General features: G+C 40.1%; 1 protein-coding gene across 5 annotated transcripts in view; it reads right to left on the minus strand.

The window, feature by feature from the left end:
* STAT3 (signal transducer and activator of transcription 3) overlaps window positions 1–24,355 on the minus strand; it is a 77,236-nt gene extending 52,881 nt beyond the window's left edge. For all 5 annotated transcript variants that reach the window (XM_067470023.1, XM_060780966.2, XM_067470022.1 and 2 more), the window contains exon 1: window positions 24,243–24,355. The gene's annotated coding sequence lies outside the window, so the exon portion shown is untranslated. The remainder of the gene's footprint in view (window positions 1–24,242) is intronic.
* Between the last annotated feature and the right edge of the window lie 213 nt (window positions 24,356–24,568).

Below are 24,568 nucleotides of genomic sequence, written 5' to 3' on the forward strand. Positions count from 1 at the left end.
AAAGAAAAACTTAAGATGATTGCAAGTTCTGAAAGTGACCACATGGGAAATTCTTAACCAGGAAGTCCTCCCCCAAATACACAAGAGCGTGAAGGAAATGTGAACTATATACAACAAAACTTTCATAATCAGAAACTGTTCCTCCAGTCTGATGAATAAAGGGCCATATAACAGAAGGAAAGATGGGCCATCTCGTCGAAGTAACCAGCCAAGACCTTCCTCAGAATAAAACATGGACGAAGTTGAATGGAACATAAATACCCTTGATTCTGAAAGGAGAGTGAGAATTGAAGAAGAGTTGATAGCATGTCTACACAATTGACTGATCTGTTATTGTGATGGCACGACCGAGTCTTTGGGGAAAACTATATTGTCTGGCTTTATTTGGGGACTATCTGATACCTTCTGTTAAGATTAAGATCCTTAGGAGACAGAGGCACTTTGAAGCAAGATGAAAAGATAACCAAATGAGTTTACTGAAACAAGACAAATAAAGGGTTAACTCCACCCAGGACTATCATAAGGTAACTTAAAACAATACATTACAAAAGGAGAACTTGCTGGTTGAAGTCATCTTTCTGGGGTCTTTGAAAGCCTTTTTAGCCTCTGGTGCGAAGCAATGATTATAAACTGCCTTAATCTTCTTTCCTGTGAAGCTTAGGCCGGCCAAAAGCTTCTGTTGTCCTTTGGATTGGTGGTATAAAATATTGTTAAATGAAGCAATGTAAGAAAATGCTAAGAATGCCTGTTTGGACTGCTAGACATAAAATTCCAGACAATATCCAGACCCCTAAGGCTTTACTTCAGAAAAGGAGGAGGAATCCAGGGAAGAGCTCTGTGGGGATATGGAACAAACCAACTGAGGCAGACCTCTGAGGGGTGTTTTAAGTTCCACCCAGAAACTTTCATCGACTCTAATACAGAAACTAATACAAAAGAAGGTCTACATTATTGGGAAAGGCTATAAGCAGGGAGGAGAAGGCAAAAACCAAGACTTCACAGTTATGGACACACTTATTCTATCAAGGGCTTGAAGTTTATCAAAATCTACTTTTAGAGGATTTGGACTCCCAAATGATCCTCCCAAATGAGTCCCCCATGAGGCAGCTGATAAATACAACTCAGGGGAAAAGAGTGAATAGAGTTTTAAAAGCTTGTGCTCTTGCTTCTGATGCAGATCACAAATTTCTGGGTGGAACAGGTGTTCCATAATTTGTCGCATACAAATGCCTGCCAGAATCATAATTTTGAATCTACCTCAGGATATATACGTGCGTGTGTATATTACTTCAAGTCTGCACATCCCTGCTTTGCCATGAAACATAAACAATGAGGAACATCTTGATTATTTTCAACTGTTTTGCAAATGGTGGTAGAAAAGAGGAAGCAATAGACTTAAAATGTAAAATAAAAAGGGAAGAGGACCAACAAGAAGCTATTGGAAGCACTATACAATATATATATATATATGCAATAAAATAATAAAATCATAGAATCAAAGAGCTGGAAGAGACCACAACTCAGTGCCTCACATACACAATTATGTACTATAGTAGCGTACCATCCAACATTTCACAAATGAAGACTGGGGCACATAACAAAGCAACATCAGAATGTGACCAAGATGGCAAAAGTTAGGAATGAGTTAAAAGAGGCTACAGCAGTTTGCTTTCGTCTTTGTCTATTGGGAAAGGTAAAAGTTATGCGGAATTAACTAAGTAAAAACTATTTTTTGCACTTTGAGCTCATCAAGTGACATAAGCTGAAGACAAAGGGGAAAGTGGCAGAGCAGAAAGAAACTGGGATATTTTAAAAGAAGGCAAAAACTGTGATGATAGATTACCGTATATACTTGAGTATAAGCCAACCCAAATGTAAACAAGGCACTTAATTTCACCACAAAAAACTAGGAAAACGTGTTGACTCAAGTATAAGCCGAGGGTGGGAAATGCATTACCTACTGGTACATTTCAAAATAAAGATAGATACCAATAAAATTACATTAATTGAGACATCAGTAGGTTAAATGTTTTTGAATATTTACATAAACTGTAATTTGGGATAAAACAGTCCAACTCTGATTAAATAATTCTAACTTTTTTCAATGTGAATATGTTTACATATCCTTCCAATAATCATAAAGGGAGTAAAATAATAAATGTAATAATAAAAGTAGAGTAAAATAATAAATGTAATAATAATAATAATAACAATAATAGAGTATGAAATAAATAAATAAATACAAAATCCAGCATATAGATCTCGTTTACTGTGAAATACTGTGTTTTTGTGTCAGTAAAATAAATAGAGTAAAATAATAAATGTAATAATAATAGAGTAAAATAATGTAAATATAATAATAATAATAATAAATAGAGTAAAATAATAAATGTAACAACAACAACAACAACAACAACAACAACAGAGCAAAATAATAAATAGCCTTTACTCGATTATAAGCCGACCGGGGTTTTTTCAGCCTAAAAAGGGGGCTGGAAAACTCAGTTTATACTCTTGTATATGTGGTAATTAAGATTTTCCCTGCCAAATTAGGATAACTGGACTATACACCATGCTATGCTGGGGAACTGAAATACAATACATTTATGTAGTTGTGTGTCTTCAAGTTGTTTCCAATGTATGGTGACCCCAAGGTGAAGTTATCACAGGGTTGTCCTGGCAAGATTGTTTGGAGGATGGGTGACTTTTTCTGAGGCTTGGAGAACGTGACTTGCCCAGTGTGGGTTTCCATGAATGAGGGATTCAAGCCCTGGTCTCCAGAGTTGTAGTCCACTACTTTTCAGATACATTCAACACGTCTCACTACTGGGAACATTTCCTGTGCATAGGACCAAGCAGTCTTTCTTCAGCACAGAAAGCTAATAAGCTTCAAAATCTTGAGGAACATGCAAGAGATGGAATGGGGAAGCTAAAACAGTACTGGTATATTTTGCAGAGCAACATGAGTAATATTAGGAGTCACAGTAAAGAAATGAAAAATGAAATCCTGCCTTTTTGCACCAGTAGGTGTTTCCTCTCCAGGAAGGGCATTCAAAGGGTTAAGGGATCTCTCACGCAACAAGACTTCACCAAGCAGTCCGCTGAAGAATGTCAACATACTGCTCTGAACTCCTTGGAGGAAGCACTCAGACTAAAACTAATTCTCCAGAGAAACCTCAGTCATAATTTTAGCTGTATTCCCAAAAGCAAGGAAATTATGTCTATAAATGCCATCCCTGTTTATAGAATCATAGAGTTGGAAGAGACCTCATGGGCCATCCAGTCCAACCCCCTGCCCCCTGTTATGTCCTTACTCCGAAAGGACACAACAAGAACCCTTCTGGAATCTTAATGCCCATTTAATGTAAACAACACAGCACAATTCCACTCGCAACCCCACTCTCTACGTTCCTAACCTTTGATCTTCCAGGTGTTTTGAACTTCAGCTCCCACAATGCCTAACCAGTAGTAAAATGTCTGGGATTTCTGGCAGTTGAAGTCCAAAACACCTGGAAGACCAAAGGTTGGGAATCACTGCTCTACATAATGCACCATTCATGATGAATTGGTAAAATGAAGCATAGGTTTTGATGTGAGCAAAAACTACGAATCATAGATTGCTCTGCCATTTCACCTACCCACATGTCTAGGGATACTCTAGAACCTCCAAGGCGGCTCTATAATACAGGGTTAGTCAAAATGCATAGGCCAATAAGCCATTCAATTGAATGGCTTATTGGCCTATGCATTTTGACTAACCCTGTACAGTGGTTCTCAACCTTCCTAATGCAGCGACCCCTTAATACAGTTTCTCATGTTGTGGTGACCCCCAACCATAACATTATTTTCATTGTTACTTCATAACTGTCATTTTGCTACTGTTTTGAATCATAATGTAAATATCTGATATGCAGAATGTATTTTCATTCACTGGACCAAATTTGGCACAAATACCTGATATACCCAAATTTGAACACTGGGGTTGGGAGGGTTGATTTTGTCATTTGGGAGTTGTAGTTGCTGGGATTTATAGTTAACCTACAATCGAAGAGCATTCTGAACTCCACCAATGATGGAATGGCACCAAACTTGGCACACAGAACTCCCATGACCAAGAGAAAATACTGGAAGGGTTCAGTGGGCATTGACCTTGAATTTTGGAGTTGTAGTTCACCTACATCCAGACAGCACTGTGGACTCAAACAATGATGGATCTGGACCAAACTTGGCATGGATACTCAATATGCCCACATGTGAACACTGGTGGAGTTTGAGGGAAATAGACCTTGACATTTGGGAGTTGTAGTTGCTGGGATTTATAGTTCACCTACAATCTAAAAGCATTCTGAACTCCACCAATGATAGAATGGCACCAAACTTGGCACAAAGAACTCCCATGACCAAGAGAAAATACTGGAAGGGTTCAGTGGGCACTCACTTTGAATTTTGGAGTTGTAGTTCACCTACATCCAGACAGCATTGTGGACTCAAACAATGATGGATCTGGACCAAACTTGGCATGAATACTCAATATGCCCAAATGTGAACACTGGTGGAGTTTGGGGGAAATAGACCTTGACATTTGAGAGTTGTAGTTGCTGGGATTTATAGTTCACCTCCGATCAAAGAGCATTCCGAATTCTACCAACGACAGAATTGGGCCAAAGTTTCCACGCAGAACCCTATGACCAACAAAAAATATTGTGTTTTCCAATGGTCTTTGGCGACCCCTCTGACACCCCCTCATGACCCCCCCAAGGGTCCCAACCCCAAGGTAGAGAAACGGTGCTATAGTAGCTTCTGGAAGAAGTCTTTCATTTCAATACAATTCACTGTTACCCAGAATTTCCCGTTTCCGGGTACGTTCAGAAGTGTATCCCCTGTGGGTACAGGGGTCAGATCCTGCTTATATTGACCTTGCATTCACAAAAGGACAACTCCTTGCAGCTGGAGAGAACAAAGATTTCTGCGTAATATTTTCCCAGTATTTGTGGATGTGAATACTGGGAAATATGGGAGATTCTTCTGGAGAGCTGTTCTCTGCAGAAATTATTCTGTGCCAAAATATACAGTTCATTCCCTGGAACACTTCAAATGCAAGTTGAAAACTGCACAGAAATCTCCCCACCAGGATTCCCTTTCTCTACAGTAGTGGTTTCCAACCTTTTTTAAAAACCAGGGCCCACTTAAACAGGGACCACTTGGACTAGGGACCACTCTCTAACATTAGTACCAAAAGGGGAAGGGCTGATCAACTCTGCAGAAAGGAGCGGAAATAAAATAAATCAATTTAAAAATAAAAAAATAAAGAGGAAGGAGGTTTGTAGACTGGATTTTCATTCTCGTGGCCCACAGGTTGGGAGCAAAAAAAAAAAATTATCTCCATCCCTAGGATTTACATAAGGTCCCGTGAGCAGTTAGATCAGCTTTACTAGTTCAGACCAACAGCTCTGTATTTCAAGGAAGTCTTGTTCTGTTTCACAGGCTTACATTTCCAACAAGAGATACTGTATATAGGATTGCCTTGTAACATGTGCAGCTTTAATTTATTTATTTATTTAAAGTGTTTATATTCCACCCTGCTCATATATATGGCAAACATTCAATGCCATAGACACACAACATATCTAGACAGGCACACAGAGGCTACTTAACATTCCAGCTTTTTGATGAGAGCATTCTGGCCACCAGGGGAGCTGTTGCTTCACCGTCCATTTGTGACTCTGATGACGTACTTCCTCATTCTTTGCATGCTTGCTGGAGATTTTTATGGCGTCTAAATTAGTTAAATTAGCCTCCCCACATAGGCGGTACCTAAATTTCCTACTTGAGAGATGCAACTGTCTTTCGGGCTGCAAAGGTCAACAGCAAGCTACACAAATTGGTCAAAAGCTCACTCCGACCCGGGCTGGCTTCAAACTCATGACCTTTTGGTCAGTAGTGATCTTAATACAGCTGACTCCCAGCCAGCTGCACCACAGTCCCGGTGCTTTCAGACAGGATTGTACCCTTAGAGGTCAAAGTTCTTTCCTACTCTGTTTCACTTTTTCTAACAAAAAATATTTATTTTCTTGCACAAATCTCTCAAAAAGGAGTTTGGTGACATGTTCAGCAAGGCTCATGAATTTCTTTCTCATATATTATGCTATCCCACTTTGAAACACAAAGAATTACAAGTTCTTCCACTTCAAAAACAACAGCAGTTGTTTGCCATTGGGTTATACTTGCCCACCAAATTGTGGCTAACCTCTTCTATTTACTTGACATGTGGAAGACAGGAGCTACACATGTTTAGAATTTGCTTGAAGAAGAAGAGGTTGATAAGTGTTTCAAATTTTCTGCACCACTCCACAACCTTAATTATGGCTTTAAATCAATCAGTTTTAATTTGTGTATGTGTGTGCCTTCAAGCTGCCTGCAGATTTACGGTGACCACATTAATTTCATGAGGTTTTCGGAGGTGGTTTTGACAGATCCTCTGAAATGCAGCTGCATCCACACCTGTTTTTTTTTTTTTTTAATTTATGGTCTCCCATCCAAGCACTTCAACCAGAGCTGACTTTGCTTAACCTCCAAGATCAGTGCAGTCAGACTTGGGGAATAAAATATAGAGCATAGATCTTGTGTTTCCTTGAAACAGAGATAAAGATACAAGAAGGGCCATTCATATGTCCATGTTTTATGAAGGCATGAGAGTTGGGTTGATCTGGGGTCCAAATTTCCTTCCTATGCAATTGCAATTTACAATCATAGCTTTTTGTTTTACATCAGAGGGGTTTTTTAAACTTATAATTATCTCTTTTTCAAAAAACAAAGAGACCGGAGGGGACAAAGTAATAAAGACATGACTATCAAAAGGACTGTTCAAAGTAGAGCAGCATCTCCCAAGTAAAAAGCTGAGTTTTCAGCCCCTTTTTAGGTTGAAGAAACCCCCTTTGGCTTATACTCGAGTCAAAGCTATTTATTATTTTACTTATTATTATTATTATTATTACACTGGTTATTTACTTTATTATTTTTATTACATTTACATTATTTTACTCTATTATTTTTATTACATTTACATTATTTTACTCTATTATTATTATTACATTCATTATTTTACTATATTATTGTTATTATTACATTCATTATTTTACTATATTATTATTGCATTTATTATTTTTACATTATTATTACCTTTATTATTATACTCTATTTATTATTATTGCATTTATTATTATTATTACCTTTATTGTTATACTCTATTTATTATTGTTATTGTTACATTTATTATTTTACTCTATTATTACCAGTACTGTTATTATTACATTTCCATTATTTATTTATTACATTTATTACCGTATTTTAATCTCTTGATTATTATTCGAAGGATACATAAGCATATTTACACTGAAGAAGGTTAGAATAAAAGTTTAATCAGGGCTGGACAGTCTTATCTTAAATTACAGTTTTATGTAAATATTCAAAAACATTTAACCTACTGATGCCTCAATTAATGTAATTTTATTGGTATCTTCTGGAGGGGCCCTGTTCTCGGTCCCACCACCTTCGCAATCGCGTCTTGTGGGGACGAGGGACAGGGCCTTCTCGGTGGTGGCCCCTCGGCTCTGGAACTCTTTCCCGTTGGAGATTAAATCTGCCCCTTCCCTCCTGACTTTCAGAAAGCTGGTAAAATCTTGGCTTTGGAATATAGCATTTGCACAATGATGATCAAGTCAATAACGGCTGTCCACACTGGCGGAGGGTGATGAATTCATGATTTTACTCTGATGACCTGGCTTTTGTAATTGTATGATATTGTATGATCTGTATTTTAATGGAATTTGTATTAATGTATTATGATGCTATTATGTTTACTGTTTGTGTATGAATCTTCTGCTGTTAGCCGGCTTGAGTCCCTCTTCGGAGGTCGAGAAGACCAGGTTATAAAAGCTCTAAATCAATCAATCAATAAATAAATTATTTATTCTTATTTTGAAATTTACCAGTAGCTGCTGCATTTCCCACCCTCAGCTTATACTCAATATGGTTTCCCAGTTTGTTTGTGATAAAATTAGGTGTCTCGGCTTATATTCATGTCGGCTTATACTCAAGTATATACTGATAGTTCTATCTGACTAATTAAGGAAACAACACTTACAAAGGAAATGGAGCTATTATTGTCATTTAAGCCTTCGCCTAAAAAAGAAAGGTTATGCATAATATCAAGTGTTTCCCATCAAATGAATCCTTTACAGGCCCTTACTGTGACGTTCAACTGAACATAAACTAGGGTCAGAAATATTTCACCAAGAATTAGTCCAACTAAAGAAGATGGAGTTGGAAAAAGTTTCGCCCCATAATTGCCTCTCTTTGTTGCCCAATTAGGCAATAGACACAAAAAGAGAACTGTGGTCTCAAGTGAATAATAGCAGGGAATAAAAAGATGGCCAAAAGAAAAATAATTACAAGGTTTATCATTGCTTTCTCCTTCTGTGTATGTACCATATCTTTATGTTGTCTGCTGAATCCATGAATTTCATATGATTTTCTTAGGTACAGAATACTCTGGTAGTTTGCCATTGCTTCCTCTGAAATTTAGCCTAAAACACCTGGTGTTGGCAGTCTTCCATCCAAGCACTGACTAGGCTTAGCTTCCAAGATCAGATAAGATCTGGTGCCTTTAGGGTATTAGGCAGGTTCATTCTTTTCTAGGGCAGACACAACATGGAAACTTGTCATCAGGCAACTGTTTGGTGGCTAGAGCCACCTAGATATGTGGGATGGCCACGTGCAACAGAGACCGGGATGAATTTCTGCCTGCGCAACTCTGGAGTGTCGCCTTTTCAGCCCAAATCAGATTGAATAACTCTTGGAAGCTATTGAAAATCTTCCATTTTAATCTTTTTCTTTCCAGATAATTATTGTCTAGATTGAGTTGATGAATCATAGGGATTTTAAGAAAAAGGCCATTCTATTAGACATTACCAGACACTTGTTTGTGGGGTTCCTTGGCTTTGAGATGGGTTATGGCTGTAAACATCCTTTTGTTGTTTATTCATTCAGTCGCTTCCGACTCTTCGTGACCTAATGGACCAGCCCATGCCAGAGCTCCCTGTTGGCCGTCACCACCCCCAGCTCCTTCAGAGTCAAGCTAGTCACTTCAAGGAGACCATCCATCCATATTGCCCTTGGTTGGCCCCAATTCCTTTTTCCTTCCATTTTCCCAAGCATCATTGTCTTCTCTCAGCTTTCCTGTCTTCTTATGATGTGGCCAAAGTACTTAATCTTTGCCTCTAATATCTGAGAGGTCACATTTATTTCTGTCCTTATTCTGGGAATGCAGAAACATGTTGATCATCTGAAGAGACATCTGGTTAAAAAGACCTGATAGGTGTTGGCACTAGGTGGGCATCTCTGGAAAAGAATTTTGCAGTTGCAAAAGGTAGGATTCCTTCTGACCTGCAGTTGGCAAGAGCTCAAATTTTGATTAGTTTAGGAAAATGAGGGTTTTGTTTTTCTTATGTGCCGTCGAATCTATTCCAACTCATGGCAACCCTATCATATATTTATTTATTCAGAGCCAGATGGCTTTCTTGTCAATATTTGGCATGGCTTTCTTGTCAATATTTATTCAGAACTCGATGCCCTCTAAGAATCTGTATTTGTTGCTCAGTATATACAACTCAAGATATCATTGTGTAAGCACTGCATAAATTGTTCCCATTGTGTGAGGGGCACACACTAGTAGTGGCTCTAAGAAATAAACATGAAGAGGCTCCCAAAAGTCCTACATTCCCACTTAACAGAGAATATTGCCATCTAAACCTCTCTAAAAGTGAAATTGCCTCTTTGCTCAGCTTTTGCTGGTTGCAGGAGTTTCATATGATCAGTCATTCAATCACGTGCATTGCAACTATAACCGAATTACTCATCTTTAGAGGAGACTTTGTGTCCCTGTTTGTATCACAATTCTTTGTGTCACACAAACATAAGACCCAATACCAGTAAATCATGCATAAACAAAAAGGGTGAGCTTAGGAACCTCCATTATACTAGGATTATAGTAGTCTCCAGTATCCACAAGGGATTTGTTACTGAAACCATAGACAAAACAAAGCATCATTAAATTAGCTTATGTCTGGTCCCAGCATATCACAGAGTTGCATTAGAAGAACTCTTTATTTATCCTCTCTAGGAACTTCCTTAATCCTCCAATGCAATTCTATGGTAGCTTCCAGGGGTGCTCAGGTGTTGGCGCTGGCCGGGCTGGGGTGTGTGTGTGGGGGAGGGGGGGGGGTTTACACAAAGTTTGTGTATCAGCTGCAACCATACCTCAAGAAGTCTGACTTGACCATGGTGGTCCATGCCTTAGTTCCTCCAGATTGGACTACTGTAACATACTCTACATGGGCCTGCCTTTGAAGACCGTCTGGAAACTTCAGTTAGTGCAACAGTCGGTAGCCAGGTTGTTAACCAGAGCGATTTATAGGGAGTAAAGACTGAAAAATGTGGATGTTCCACTGTGCTTTTGATTAAACAGTTCCACAGATAATTTTGCCCCCCCCCCCCAGCTATAACCCAAGATCTACCCCCCCCCAGCTATAACCCAAGATCATTTACTACTTCCAATTATGACGATTTTCACTTTAAACACTCTTGTTATACAAGTGATGATACTTGCTACTATAAATATTTCTAATTTAAATAACAATTTAAATTGATTATTTAGCAATATTTAATAACACCAACAGTTGCGCTAGTCATATCAACACTATCGCAACACACCTGGGATTAGAGGCCCATCCCGTCCCACAACAACTATCAAAGGGACCAAAAAGGAGAGTGATGGATGGTGAAGAGGACTATAGATGGAAGATCTGGTGGGTTCCAATGCTACAGTGTGATAATGTTAAATTCACAAGTTATAATCTAGGCCTTCGCCAGTGATTGGATATCCTCTATAGCAGCATTTCTCAACCTGGGGGTCAGGACCTCTGGGGGAGGGTCATGAGGGGATGTCAGAGAGGTCGCCAAGACCATCAGAAAACACAGTATTTTCTGTTGGTCATGAGGGTTCTGTGTGAGAAGTTGGCCCAATTCATTGGTAGAATTCAGAATGCTCTTTGCTTGTAGGTGAACTATAAATCCCAGCAACTACAACTCCCAAATATCAAGGTCTATTTTCCCCCATCTCCACCAGTGTTCACATTTGGGTATATTGAGTATTTGTGCCAAGTTTGGTCCAGATCCATGATGGTTTGAGTCCACAGTTCTCCCTGGATGTAATTGAAATACAATTCCAAAACCCAAGGTCAGTATTGTTGTTCCAGTATTGTTGGTCATGGGAGTTGTGTGTGCCATGTTTGGTTCAATTCCATCGGTAGTGGAGCTCAGAATGCTCTTCGATTGTAGGCTAACTATAAATCCCAGCAACTACAACTCCCAAATGACAAAATCAATCTCCCCCCAACCCCACCAGTATTCAAATTTGGGCATATCGGGTATTTGTGCCAATTTGGTCTGGTGAATGAAAATACATTCTGCATATCAGGTATTTACATTATGATTCATAACAGTAGCAAAATTACAGTTATGAAGTAGCAGCGAAAATAATGTTATATTTGGGGGTCACCACAGCATGGGGAACTGTATTAAGGGGTCAGGGCATTAGCTCTATATGGTGCTTTGGTGCTTTGTTTTGTCCCATAGATTCTCAGTGTACTTTGAAAGGTTATTTGTTTCTCAGTTTCAGCGGGGTAGGTGGAGGAGGGAGACCTTGTAAGATGTCTTGACATTTTAAAATTATTCTCGGACAGAAATTTTAGCTCTAAAAAAGACGATGTACAGTAACCCTACATTATACTGAGTCAGAAGATTGCTCTATCTGGCATTTTATTTCCTGCACTGATAATAGTAGCTTTGCTTCACTGTGAATAAAACATATATGACTTGGATTAGAATCTAGTCATAACATTTAGTCTACCACCAAGTACAAGTAGAACACAGTAAATAGCGGAGATGTGTTTTTAAGTATTACTTTAGTAGAAACTTTGGGAGCAGAGCCAGAAAAAACATAGAAAGAATAGTTTCCTGCACCAGAAGAATATTTTAACATTTTCTTCAAAACTAACAATTTAAGCAATATATGAAATGGCAGAATCAGGCAAGCTTTCTATAAGTTACCAAAACCATTTTGATATTTCTAGAGGCCACTTGAAAGCTTTTGCCAAAATGCATCCAAGAATAAAGTGACATATACATACATATATTCTAGCCCCCAGTGATTTGTGATTTTCATTTTGGTGGCCAAATTTATCTATTTTTTGATGATTTTTTTCATGTCAGGAGAGACTTGAGAAACTGCAAGTCACTTCTGGTGTGACAGAATTGGTTGTCTGCAAGGACATTGCCCAGGGGACGCCTGGATTTTTAAAAATATTTTACCATCCTTGTGGGAGGCTTCTCTCATATCCTCGCATGGGGAGCTGGAGCTGACAGAGGGCGCTCAACCCACTCTCCCCAGATTCAAACCGCTGACCTACTGGTCAGCAGTCTTGCTGGCACAAGGGTTTAACCAATTGCACCACCAGGGGCCCCTTTATCATGCTGGAGAGCGCTAATAAGGAAAGCTTATCTCTTTTCTTCTTTTCCCTATATTATGATGTTCACACATACTCAATAAGAGATTCTGGATGCAGCTGCTATTTACCTTGCCTTCTGTAAGCAAACACATGTGGCTCTACTCAAGGATCAGATACAGCGCTGCTTCTTAAACTGTGGGTCCTGATCCCAAACAGGGTCCCATTAATCTCAAAGTTAAAGTCACAAAAAAAAAATCTGAATGCAAACAAGTGGCTGGTTTAGACCTTTACATGAATCTGTTATGCAGTGTTTACAGTGGACTCTGCAGAAGATGCTTCAGCTGTACTTCATAAAAAGAAAAATCACCCTGTTCAGCAAGCCTTGCAAATTCAGATTTGTTATCAATTCATGTTTTATTTTTACACCTATATTTCATATACCTATATACTTGGAGCCACATAAAATATTCTTGAGCCAAAAGAAGTTGCATATGGAAAAGTTTAAGAAGTCCTGGTCTAAAGTAGAATTCCAGTCTTTCCATTGTTTCTACCCAGTACTAAATCTGTGTTTCCACAGTCATTCATCACCATCTTCCTTATGCCAGCAGTGCTAAAACAACCTCCAGCCAGACAAAGAACAAGGAGGAAAATGTAGCCCTGGATTTTGTTAAAAAGGGGTTTATTTATTGAAAGATTTGTAAACTAGAGTAAGCCTGTATGCCCTTTATCAAAGTAAACCATGGTAAATTGAATGGAACTTATTTCTAAGATATGCCTATATCTGATTACAGTGTAACTGAATAACCTTTCTTTAATCACATACCAGCCAATATTAAGTCAACATTCTCAAACGCTTATTTAAGTTTTAGTTTTGTTTCCAACCTGTTTCTCCCCACACTACTCATTTCCTTCATATTGACACAAATTTCTTGTCCTAGTATTCATTGGTTACAGCTTATATTTAACTGAATTTTAAAAAGACAAATTAAACCACTAAAACAAAAGAAACGAAACCACCAAATATAGTACACATGCCCATACAGCTGTGTAAATTTCCTGAGAATCAGGTACTGCTATGTGACTCAAAATATCTCTATTGGGTCTCATAATAGCCAGGATATAGGTGAGAAAGGGTACTGTGAGATGCTGTTTAGGAGAGAGGCAGAAGAACAGAATGGAAAAATCCCATGACATAGAAATGCACTGCCTACATACATCTTTGTGAAATAATGTCACCAAAAAAGATAAGAGTAGCCTGCCCCAAACCCATTACAATTTTAAAAAGCACTTTGCTATTAATACCATATGTGCAATTTCACAAAGACCACGATGGAGAATCTGGATTTTATATGGCAGTGGAGAAGGCGCTGTAAGCTCTGAACTGGATTATATGTCAGTGTGGACTCATATAATTCAGTTCAAAGCAGATAATGTGGATTATTTGATTATTGTCTTTACTAATACTATAGTATAGTATATTGTATATACATATAATATTTATAATATTATAATGTAATACAATATAATACTAGTAATAATGCAATACTATAATTATATATTTACATTACATGTAATATTACTAATAATATTACAATATAATGGTATAGTGCAATATAGTAATATATAATACTGATATTGTACTATGCTAATAATATAATATATTGCATGAAAATATATATTGTAAGCCGCTCTGAGTCCCCTTCGGGGTGAGAAGGGTGGCATATAAATGCCCCAAATAAATAAATAAACAAACAAATAAATAAATAAAATATTTTAATAAAAACTGCTCACCATGTTGGAAAAAAACCTAAAGTAGTAAGAAAAGGACTGCAAATTTGAAGAAATTCATCCCAATGCAAACTGCTTCCGTGACATAAATAATGCTGATTTCAGGGAAAGTTACTCGTTCTTATGTTTATTTAAAAAAGGTCATGGTCCTCTAACTACCCTAAAGGGCAACATGTTACAGGCAATGACATGTTATTTCAAATTCTGTCTGTGCCATATTTGATTTGGTCCCAATTGAATGGATCTACATGAATAACTAGCTAATGAAGGCATTGAAACTTAAACACATAGTTTTGCATACAAGAATGCAAGTCCCACCAAACTATGACAGGTAGGTTAAAGGAACACTGATGAAAAGAGCTACAGAGCTTAAAATTGGGCAAATAATTTCAATCTTAAACAACTGGTGGGTAAAAAAAAGGGTCTTTTAATATATCTATATTCTACACTTCCACATATAACTCTGTCACTCCATTCAGAAGATCAAGGTGGCCAACAAAAATAAAATATAGTAAAGCAACATTGAGAACAGCAGATACATTCATTTAGGCCATTTACAAGCTTTATTTATTATTTATTTATGTCATTTTTTTATCCTGCCCATTTCAGCCCAAAGGCGACTCAGGACGGTGCACAGACCGGCAACAATTAGATGCCATATATTAAATACCTATCAGTTAAGAACAAATAAAACACATCATAACACATAAAATTGATAAAAATTGTTTTAAAAAACTGCAAAAAACTTTGAGCTGTGTCCAAAGCTAAACTTCTATTTGAAGATCAGGTTGATCCAACGTAGTGGAAACCAATGATTCCTTGTGCCCAATATTCCTGCTTCTGAGGAATGAAGAACTGTCGTCATGTAGTGATGGAGAATCATCCATGAGACAACTCAAGCCTTCCTAAACACTGAATTCTAGAGCCGAAGCACCACCACAGAAAAGGCCTTATTCAATAATAAATATGCCCAAAAAATGTCTCTTCTGATTAGCTTAGAGCAGTGGTTCTTAACCTACAGGCTGTGGACCACCAGTGGGCCGCGAGGACGAAAATCTGGTTCCGAACCCTTTCTCTTTATTTATTTTATTTCTCCTCCTTTTGCGCCACCTGCAACGCCTTCCCTGTTGGTGACCATGGCATATGTTCTCTATCAGAAACTAGAGCTGATGCCGTCTATCCAATGCAGTTTTCTGAATAAGCACACCAAATAACCAAACCAAATCTAAAGTTGACCAAAAACTGATTCATAACCCTTTTGGTACTAATATTGGAGAGTGATCCCTGGTCAAAAGAGCACCTGCTCAAAATAGGTTGGGAACCACTGCCTTAGAGTCATTCAGAAATTCTGAAATTATGTATCACTGATTCATTTTTTTCTTTCACTTTTTTGAAAGTGGAGGCTGTATAGGAGACGTGAAATAAGAATAGCATACATAAAATTATGTGCTGTACATTGTATCTGAAATTTCATTATTCCACAGAACTGTAATGTAACTAGCAGTTGGGCAGACAAATAAACCCTTTCGTTTTGACTTTAATAAATACTACTGTACACTAAAGTCACATTTTTGACAAAAGGCTTCTCATCAGAAGCTAAGCATAATAATAACAACAACAACAACAACAACAACAACAGATCCCAAAAGTAGACTCTGCAAGGAAACAGATGAAACAATAGATCACATCCTCAGCTGCTGCAAGATCGCGCAGACAAACTACAAGCAGAGGCACAACACCATTGCTCAGATGATTCATTGGAACTTGTGCCACAAATACCATTTGCCTGCAACAAAGAACTGGTGGGATCACAAGCCGGAAAAAGTTACAGAAAATGAACACGTCAAACTCCTCTGGGACTTCCGAATTCAGACAGACAGAGTTCTGGAGCACAATACTCCTGACCTCACAATCGTGTTAAAAAACAAAGTATGGCTTGTCAATGTTGCAATCCCAGGTGACAGCAGGATTGAAGAGAAACAATTGGAAAAGCTGACATGATATGAGGATTTAAAGATAGAACTGCAAAGACTCTGGCACAGGCCAGTAAAGGTGGTCCCAGTGGAGATTGGCACACTGGGTGCAGTGCCTAAAGACCTTGGTCTGCACTTAAACATAATCGGCACTGACAAAATTACCAGCTGCCAGCTGCAGAAGGCCACCTTACTGGGATCTGCAAGCATTATTCACCAATACATCACACAGTCCTAGACACTTGGGAAGTGTCCGATGTGTGATCCAATACAACAGCCAGCAGAGTGCCTGCTGTGGACTCATCTTGTTGTGTTTCAAATAATAATAATAATAATAATAACTTTATTATACCCCACCACCATCTCCCCGAAGAAACTTTGGGCAGCTTACATATGGGACAAAATGACCACAAGACAGAAAGACAAAACAATCCATTAAGGCCAAAATACAATTTAAAAAAGAGCATAGTAAAATATAAAAATCCAGATCAAAACACAATTAAATAAAACATAAGAATATAAATCAACAGCATTGAAATTCAATCACAAAAATGCTCAACAAAAAACAATAACCAATAATACAATGGACGTGTGATGTTCTGGAGGAAAAAATGAAAAATAAACTTTTTCTCCATGTCCCTGAAATGGAAATTTACAAATTTCCCCTGCAAATTTCCCAAGTTTTCATATTTTTCCTTGCAGGCAGGCCCAGATCTTAGAAACTGATAGACAATGTGATATTTCAAATCTGTTCCTAATAAAAGCCAGATTTGATGTCTCTTGTGTCCTCGGGAGTGAAACAATTAGTCTGCCCACATTTTTGCGGGGCAGGTTGTTTTGCATGCTCGACCTTTTAATGGGTTTAAATTGCTTCCCAGCAGCCGTCCTTCCTTTGGATCATGATGGATTACCCTTACAGAATAGCTGTCCTGATCTATATGGCTAACCTCCTAAGTAAGATGTCACCCTTTTCACAGCTTGCCTCTATATATCCCGAACCAGATGCAACACACAACACTGTGGTTTGAGACCCTTCTGAGACCAGCTGGGAGAACAGCAGCTACAGCCAACCGGGAATCATAAATATGACTTACTGCAAACAGAAATGGGGGTGGAGAGGATTGAGGTTGATGTTCATAGCTAAGAGCTTACTGAGTTTATATCCTGGATCACTTTAGTGTACAGTCACCAACTCATATTTGGGAAATATTATTATTTTACAATATTTCCCAAATCATCTGGCAACTGAAAGTGGAACAATTTTGTTTCCCTGCATGATCTCAGTCTGGGCTGTCGGTTGGCCATTGCCATTTCCTTTTATAGCTGGGTAGCAGGATGGGATTAGAAATGCACCTCTGTTTAGACATAACTCTTTAGCTGTTTATAACTGCAGCTTCCATCACACCAAGAGTGTGGGATGATAGGAGCTGTAATCTAGCAACAGCTAGAAAACCAGAACTTGATCACCCCTGAATGTCCAAGAAAAAGCCTTTGCCATCACCTCCAGCCAAATGAAATGAGTTGGAGAAGGCAGCCCTATAAAAAAATGTATAAGCAAGCTGAAGCAGCACTCAGTGTGCCAGCTATAAATCACAGGATTTCTATATTCCCTTGACATTCTGTCTAGTTGTGTCCAACTCTGGGGGGTGGTGCTCATCTCCATTTCTAAGAAGAGCCAGCATTGTCCGTAGACACCTCCAAGGTCATGTGGCCAGCATGACTGCATGGAGTGCTTTTATCTTCCCGCAGAAGTGGTACCTATTGATCTGCTCACATTTGCATGTATTCAAACTGCTAGGTTGGCAGAAGCTGGGGCGAACAGCTGGAGCTCACCCTGTTCCCCAGATTCGAACTGCCAACCTTTCTGTCAGCTACTTCAGCAGCTCAGCAGACCCACAAATTAAGTAACAGGATAAATAATTTATGCAACCTGCTGTCCAAAATGCTAGCTCCTTCTATCAAATCTGTAAGTCACAACGTCACCTGCAATAGCTGAGATCCAGTGAAAGGCGATGTACTCAATGTAACTATTCTTAGAAAGTTCCTAAGACAATTTGGGGTTTTGCAAGTTCCGCCAGGCATAGATGCACACTTCCTACCACCATCATTTTCTCCTCCTCCAATGCAGACTAAAGCTGGGAGAGTCAGTAGAAGCTTACCTACCCCAAGAAAAGCATGGCACCAAACTGCTATCGTTAAAAGCAGAAAGGTAAATATTTGGATGAGTCTCAAGGCTTTGCCAGACTGTTGCCTTTGGACTGTCCAGTTTTACAAGCAGTGCTTTCACAACACAAATGCCTCCCCCGCGCCTCACCCCCTCCAGGGTTGTGCAAACAGCAGCTTCCTGTCATTTCACTGATGGCTGGGCACCAGCCCCAAATTAAGCCAGCAGTGTCACAAACGATGGAAAAAAGAGTCAACTTTTTGTGACATCAAGAGGGAGCAAGAACGGAATATGCACAGCCCTTCCTTGACATGACTGCTTTCCAGACACAAATAAAAACACAATATCTCCATATCAAACAGGCATGGGAAAAATTTCTAACTTAGGCATGCTGGCACTTCCTGCTCTGAGAACTGGCTACCCTCTGATGGAAGGAAGGAAGGGAAAAAGGAAGGAAAGAGAGAAGGAAGGAAAGATGAAAGGGAGGAAGAGAAGGATGGAAGGAGAAAGAGGGAGAGAGGGAAGGAGGGAGGGAGGAAAGACAAAAGGGAAGGAAGGAAGGAACAGTGTAAGGGAAGGATGGAAGGGAAGGAGGAAGGAAAGAGAGAAGGAAGGAGGGGGGAAGGAAAGACAAAAGGGAGAAGGGAGGGAGGGAGGGAAGGGAGGGAGGCAGGGAAGGAAGGAAAGGAAAAAGAGAAGGAAGGGAGGGAGGGGAGGAAGGAAAGAGAGAAGGAAGAATGAAAGGGAGGAAGGAAAAGATGGAAGGAGAAAGAGGGAGAGAGGGAAGGAGGGAGGAAAAAGGGAAAGAAGGAAAGACAGAAGGGAAGGAAGGAGGGAAGGAACAGTGCAAGAAGGATGCAAGGAAAGGAGGAAGGAAAAGGGGAAGAAAGGATGAAAGGAAGGATGCAAGGAGAAAGGGGGCGAGGGAAGGAGGGAGGAAAAAGGGAAGAAAGGATGAAAGGAAGGATGGAAGGAGAAAGAGGGCAAGAGGGAAGGAGGGAGGAAAGACAAAAGGGAAAGAAGGAAGAGTGGAAGAGAAGGAAGGAAGGAAGGAAGGAAGGAAGGAAGGAAGGAAGGGGAGGGAAAAGAGAAGGAAGGAAGAAAGGGATGAAGAGAAGGAGGGTAGAGAGGAAAGCATAAAGGAAAGGGAGAAGGAAAGAAAGACAAAAGGGAAAGAAGGAAGGAAGGAAGGAAGGAAGGAGAAAGAGGAAGTGGGAGGAAAGAGGGAAGGAAGGACGAAAGGGTGGAAGGGAAAGATGTAAGGAGAAAGAAGGAGGGAAGGGAGGGAGTAAGGAGGAAGGAAAGAAACAAAGAAGGAAAGACAAAAGGGAGGGAAGAACAAAAGGGTGAAAGGGATGGATGGAAGGAGAGAGAGAGAGCGAGGGATGAAAGGGTGGAAGGGAAGGAGAAAGAGGGAGGGAAGAAGGAAGGAAAAAGAGAAGGAAGGAAAAAGAGAAGGAAGGAAGGAAGGATCGTGAGAGAGATGAGGGCCTGAGAAAAGAATCCAAGGGGCCGCATCCATACCCAATATAAAACATGCAATGGGGTACTGTGATGATGGCACTGCCTGCTACAAACTGTACCAAAGTCTAGAGAAGATTTCCAAAACATTTTCATGTTGGTAACACACTTTTAAAAGCTGTATCATTTTGCAACACAGTAATTCAGTTTTACTAGTAAACTGGGGGTTAAACCAACCTCTTATAAGAAATATGGACACCTACATACACTGTAATAATGAAATGTGTGGGGGCACAACAAATCTCAGGAAAACTTTTCATTTATATTTTTAAAAATATTATTTGTAAGGTAGTAACATATTTCCTAGATTTTTGTCACTTTGTTTGCATTTATGCAACACACTGCTGCCAACACACTAAGTGGCAGGACACTGTTTGAAAAGCTCTGGTCTAGAGAGAAACCAAAAGAAAAGTTTCTCCTTGGTTTTGCTTTCAGTAATCAGAGCTTGGAAACGTTTCTGTTTGGACTACATCTCACTGGCTGATGAATTAGGGCACATCTACGGTGTAAAATTAATCCAGTTTGACAACACTTCAACTCCCTTGGCTCAATAATAATGAATCCTGGGAGTTGTTATTTCACAAAGTATTGGTGCCTCAGCAAACTACAACTCCCATGATTCCATACCATTGAGGAAAGACAAAAGTGGTGTCATATTGCATTCATTTGACAGGATAAAAGCGGCATTTGAGAGTTGTAGTCCAAAAAAGAACTTTCTCAAGTTCTGACAAGGCCATATGACGGGAAACCACAAGTGCCAAGGTACGGCCCTATATTGTATGATAAGAGAATCATAAAACCAAAGGCATCTGCACTGTAGAATTAATGCAGTTTGATACCACTTTAACTGTCATGTCTCAATGTTATGAAATCATGGGAGTTGTAATTTTACAAGGTCTGTAGCTTTCTCTGCCAAAGAGAGCTGGTGCCCCACCAAACTACAACTCCCAAAATCCCACAGAAATGAGCCATGGCAGATAAAATGGTGTCACACTACATAAAGTCCACAATGTATTGTAGATGAACCTTAGAGGGCCTGTCAAGTTTCTAGCACTTCAAACCCACAACTCATGAGATACCGATACACAAGATAAGCCTCTGAAAAAAACCACAGGACAATCCTGCCCTTCCACACAAGCGGATTAACCAGATTTTAGTCTGGCGAGGCTCAAAAGAAACCAATTGACTCCCTGCTGGCAAATCTATGCTTGCAACTTCCCGGATCCTCTGGCAAACCTCAGAAGGCAGCTTGCTTTCAATGTTTCCCTAACAGGAAGCTAAGCATCCAAATTCCAAAATACTCCCAAACCCAAAATTGTCCACATGGATGGCCGAGAGAGTGATACCTTTGCATTCTGACGGTTCAATGCACATAAACTTTATTTCATGGGAAAAATATTGAAAATACTGTATACATTTACTTTCAGAGTGGGTGTGTAAAGTATAAAGGTTAAGATTTCCCCTTGACATTAAGTCTAGTCGTGCCTGACTCTGGGGGGATGGTGCTCATCTCCATTACTAAGCCGAAGAGCCAGCATTGTCCACAGACGCCTCATTGGTTATGTGGCCAGCTTGACTGCATGGAGCACCATTCCCTTCATATTGAGGTGGTACCTATTGATCTACTCACATTTGCATGTTTTCAAATTGCTAGGTTGGCAGAAACTGGGGCTAACAACAGGAGCTCATCCTGTCTGCAGATTTGAACTGCCGACCTTCCAGTCAGGAAGTTCAGCAGCTCAACGGTTTAATGTGTTGCACCACCGTGGCCCCCAGAAGTGCAGAAGAAAAAAGAAACGGAAACTATAATGTCACTGCCCTCATTGACTATGCCCTGGCATTCCATGTTTTCAAACTGCTAGGTTGGCAGGAGCTACAGCTAACAACGAAAGCTCACCCTGGATGCGGATTCAAACCGCCAACCTTCTGATCAGCAAGTTCTGCAGCTTAGCGGTTTAACCCGCTGTGCCACTGCAGCCCCTTAAAGTATATATGAAGTACATATGAAACAAAAAAAACATTTCAGGTTCAGATGTGGGTTCAATGGCCAACTGTATGTCAACATTGTAGAACGAATGCAGTTTAACATCACTTTCCCCGCCATGACTCAATACTATGGAATCATGGGAGTTGTAGGATGCCATCACTCTTTGGCGGAGACAGCTGGTTAAACTGTATAGCATTTTTAGGCATGTTAATAGGTTTTAACTGTTGATCTAAGTAGTTGTGATGTTTAATCGTATTTTAGTGTTTAGTGGGTTAAACCACTGAGCTGCTGAACTTGCTGACCAAAAGGTCACAAGTTCAAATCTGGGGAGCAGCATGAGCTACCAATGTTAGCCCCAGCTTCTGTCAACCTAGCAGTTTGAAAACATGCAAATGTGAGCAGATCAGTAGGTACCACTTCGGCAGGAAGATGACGGTGCTCCATGCAGTCATGCAGGCCACATGACCTTGAAGGTGTCTATGGACAACGCTGACTCTTCGGCTTAGAAATGGAGATGGGCACCACCCTCCAGAGTTGGACACAACTGGACTTAATATCAGGGGAAAACCTTTACCTTTACCTGTGTTTTTAGCCGCTTTGAGTCACCTTGGGGAGAGAATCAGCAAGGTATAAATAATAATAATAATAATAATAATATCTGATGTGTGATCCAATGCAAAACCCAGCATTGCTGTGTACTAATCGTGTTGAGTACAAAATAATAATAATAATAATAACTGTATATTGTGTTGTTTTACCAGGCATGGGCAAACTTTGGCCCTCCAGATGTTTTGGACTTCAATTCCCACAATTCCTAACAGCCGGTAGGCTGTTAGGAATTGTGGGAGTTGAAGTCCAAAACATCTGGAGGGCCGAAGTTTGCTCATGCCTGTGTTAGCGCTTTGGGTCTCTTTTCAGGCTTTAAATAAATAACCATAATATATAATAACTATAATATATAATATAATGTGTTATATTGTTTTGTATTTTATTCTCATTATATTTTACTGTATGTATTTATGTTGTATATTTGCTGTACCCTTGGGCTTGGCCTCATGTAAGCCACCCCGAGTCTCCTTGGGGATATGGTGGCGGGGTATAAATAAAGTTTTATTATTATTAGTAGTAGTAGTATTTCATGGCCTGGAATCACTGGGTTGTTGGGAGTTTTCCAGACTGTCTGGCCACATTCCAGAAGCACTCTCTCCTGACGTTTCGCCTGCATCTATGGCAGGCATCCTGAGGATATAAAACCCACTTTCTTAGTTTCGAACAAGCCTCACAACCTCTGAGAATGCTTGCCATAGATGCAGGTGAAACATCAGGAGAGAATGCTTCTGGAACATGGCCAGACAGTTTGGAAAACTCCCAGCAACCAATAATAATAATAATAATAATAATAATGACGACAACAACAGCTCTCGTGATTCTATAGAAGGCATAATAAGCATAATAACAACAACAATAATGTCTGATATGTGATCAAATAGACAAGCCAACATAGTGATCTTGTTTTCTGTGTACTAATATTATTGTGTATCAGATAATAATAATAATGATAACTGTATATTGTATTGTTTTACCAGGCATGGGCAAACTTGGGCCCTCCAGGTGTTTTGGACTCCGGTAGGCTGTTAGGAATTCTGGGAGTTGGGAGTCCAAAACACCCGGAGAGCCCAAGTTTGCCCATGCCTGTTCTATAGCATTCTAATAATAGTAATAATAATAATGGGATCTTGTTTGCTGTGTACTAATCTTGTTGTGTATCAGATAATAATAGTAATAATAATAATAACAACAACAACAACTGCATACTGTATTGTTTTACCAGGCATGGGCAAACTTGGGCTCTCCAGGTGTTTTGGACTCCAACTCCCGGCTGTTAGGAATTCTGGGAGTTGGAGTCCAAAACACCTGGAGGGCCCAAGTTTGCACATGCCTGTTCTATAGCATAATAATAATAATAATATCAAGTGATGTCAAACTGCATTCCTTCTACAGTGCAGATCAGGCATGCCATAGTTAAGTTTGGTAGTACTTAGGAAACTCCAAATCCCACCCTCCCTCAGCAAACCCACCTCCTCCCTCCCGCAACGTGTTTCCTTCCTGTGTTCCCGTTCCCAGCCCTCAAACTGACGGGAAAGTCCCTCCAAGCTTTCCTGGAAGCCATGCCCCTCGTTGCAGAGGAGCAGCAATCTCAGAGGTTTGCACTCTGCACATGCTTTGCCTCCTCTCCAGCCTACCTTTCCAATCCCCTCCGCCGGGACCGAACTTCCCTTCCGCTGGCTCTCCTTCCCCAGCGCCGCCTGGCTCACTCTCCAAGCCCTGCCCCAGCTGCTGGCTCCCGGGGAGTCCCGCCCCCTCGGCGGCGACACTGATCGAAGCCGGCCAATCGCCGCCGCGCTCTGAGGGTTCTTCGGCAGGGGGCGCTCTCCGGCGGCCAATCAGCGCGCGCCTCCGCTTTCACTCTTCACCGGGCTGTTCCGGGCTCGGCTTCCTCCTCCCGCTGCTCTTCTGGAAAGCCAGCTGAGTTCCGGGCAGTGTGTGACGTCGGCAGCGCTGCTGTTGT

The sequence above is a fragment of the Anolis sagrei genome, chromosome 6 (genome assembly GCF_037176765.1).
Source record: "Anolis sagrei isolate rAnoSag1 chromosome 6, rAnoSag1.mat, whole genome shotgun sequence".
NCBI lineage: Eukaryota > Metazoa > Chordata > Lepidosauria > Squamata > Dactyloidae > Anolis > Anolis sagrei.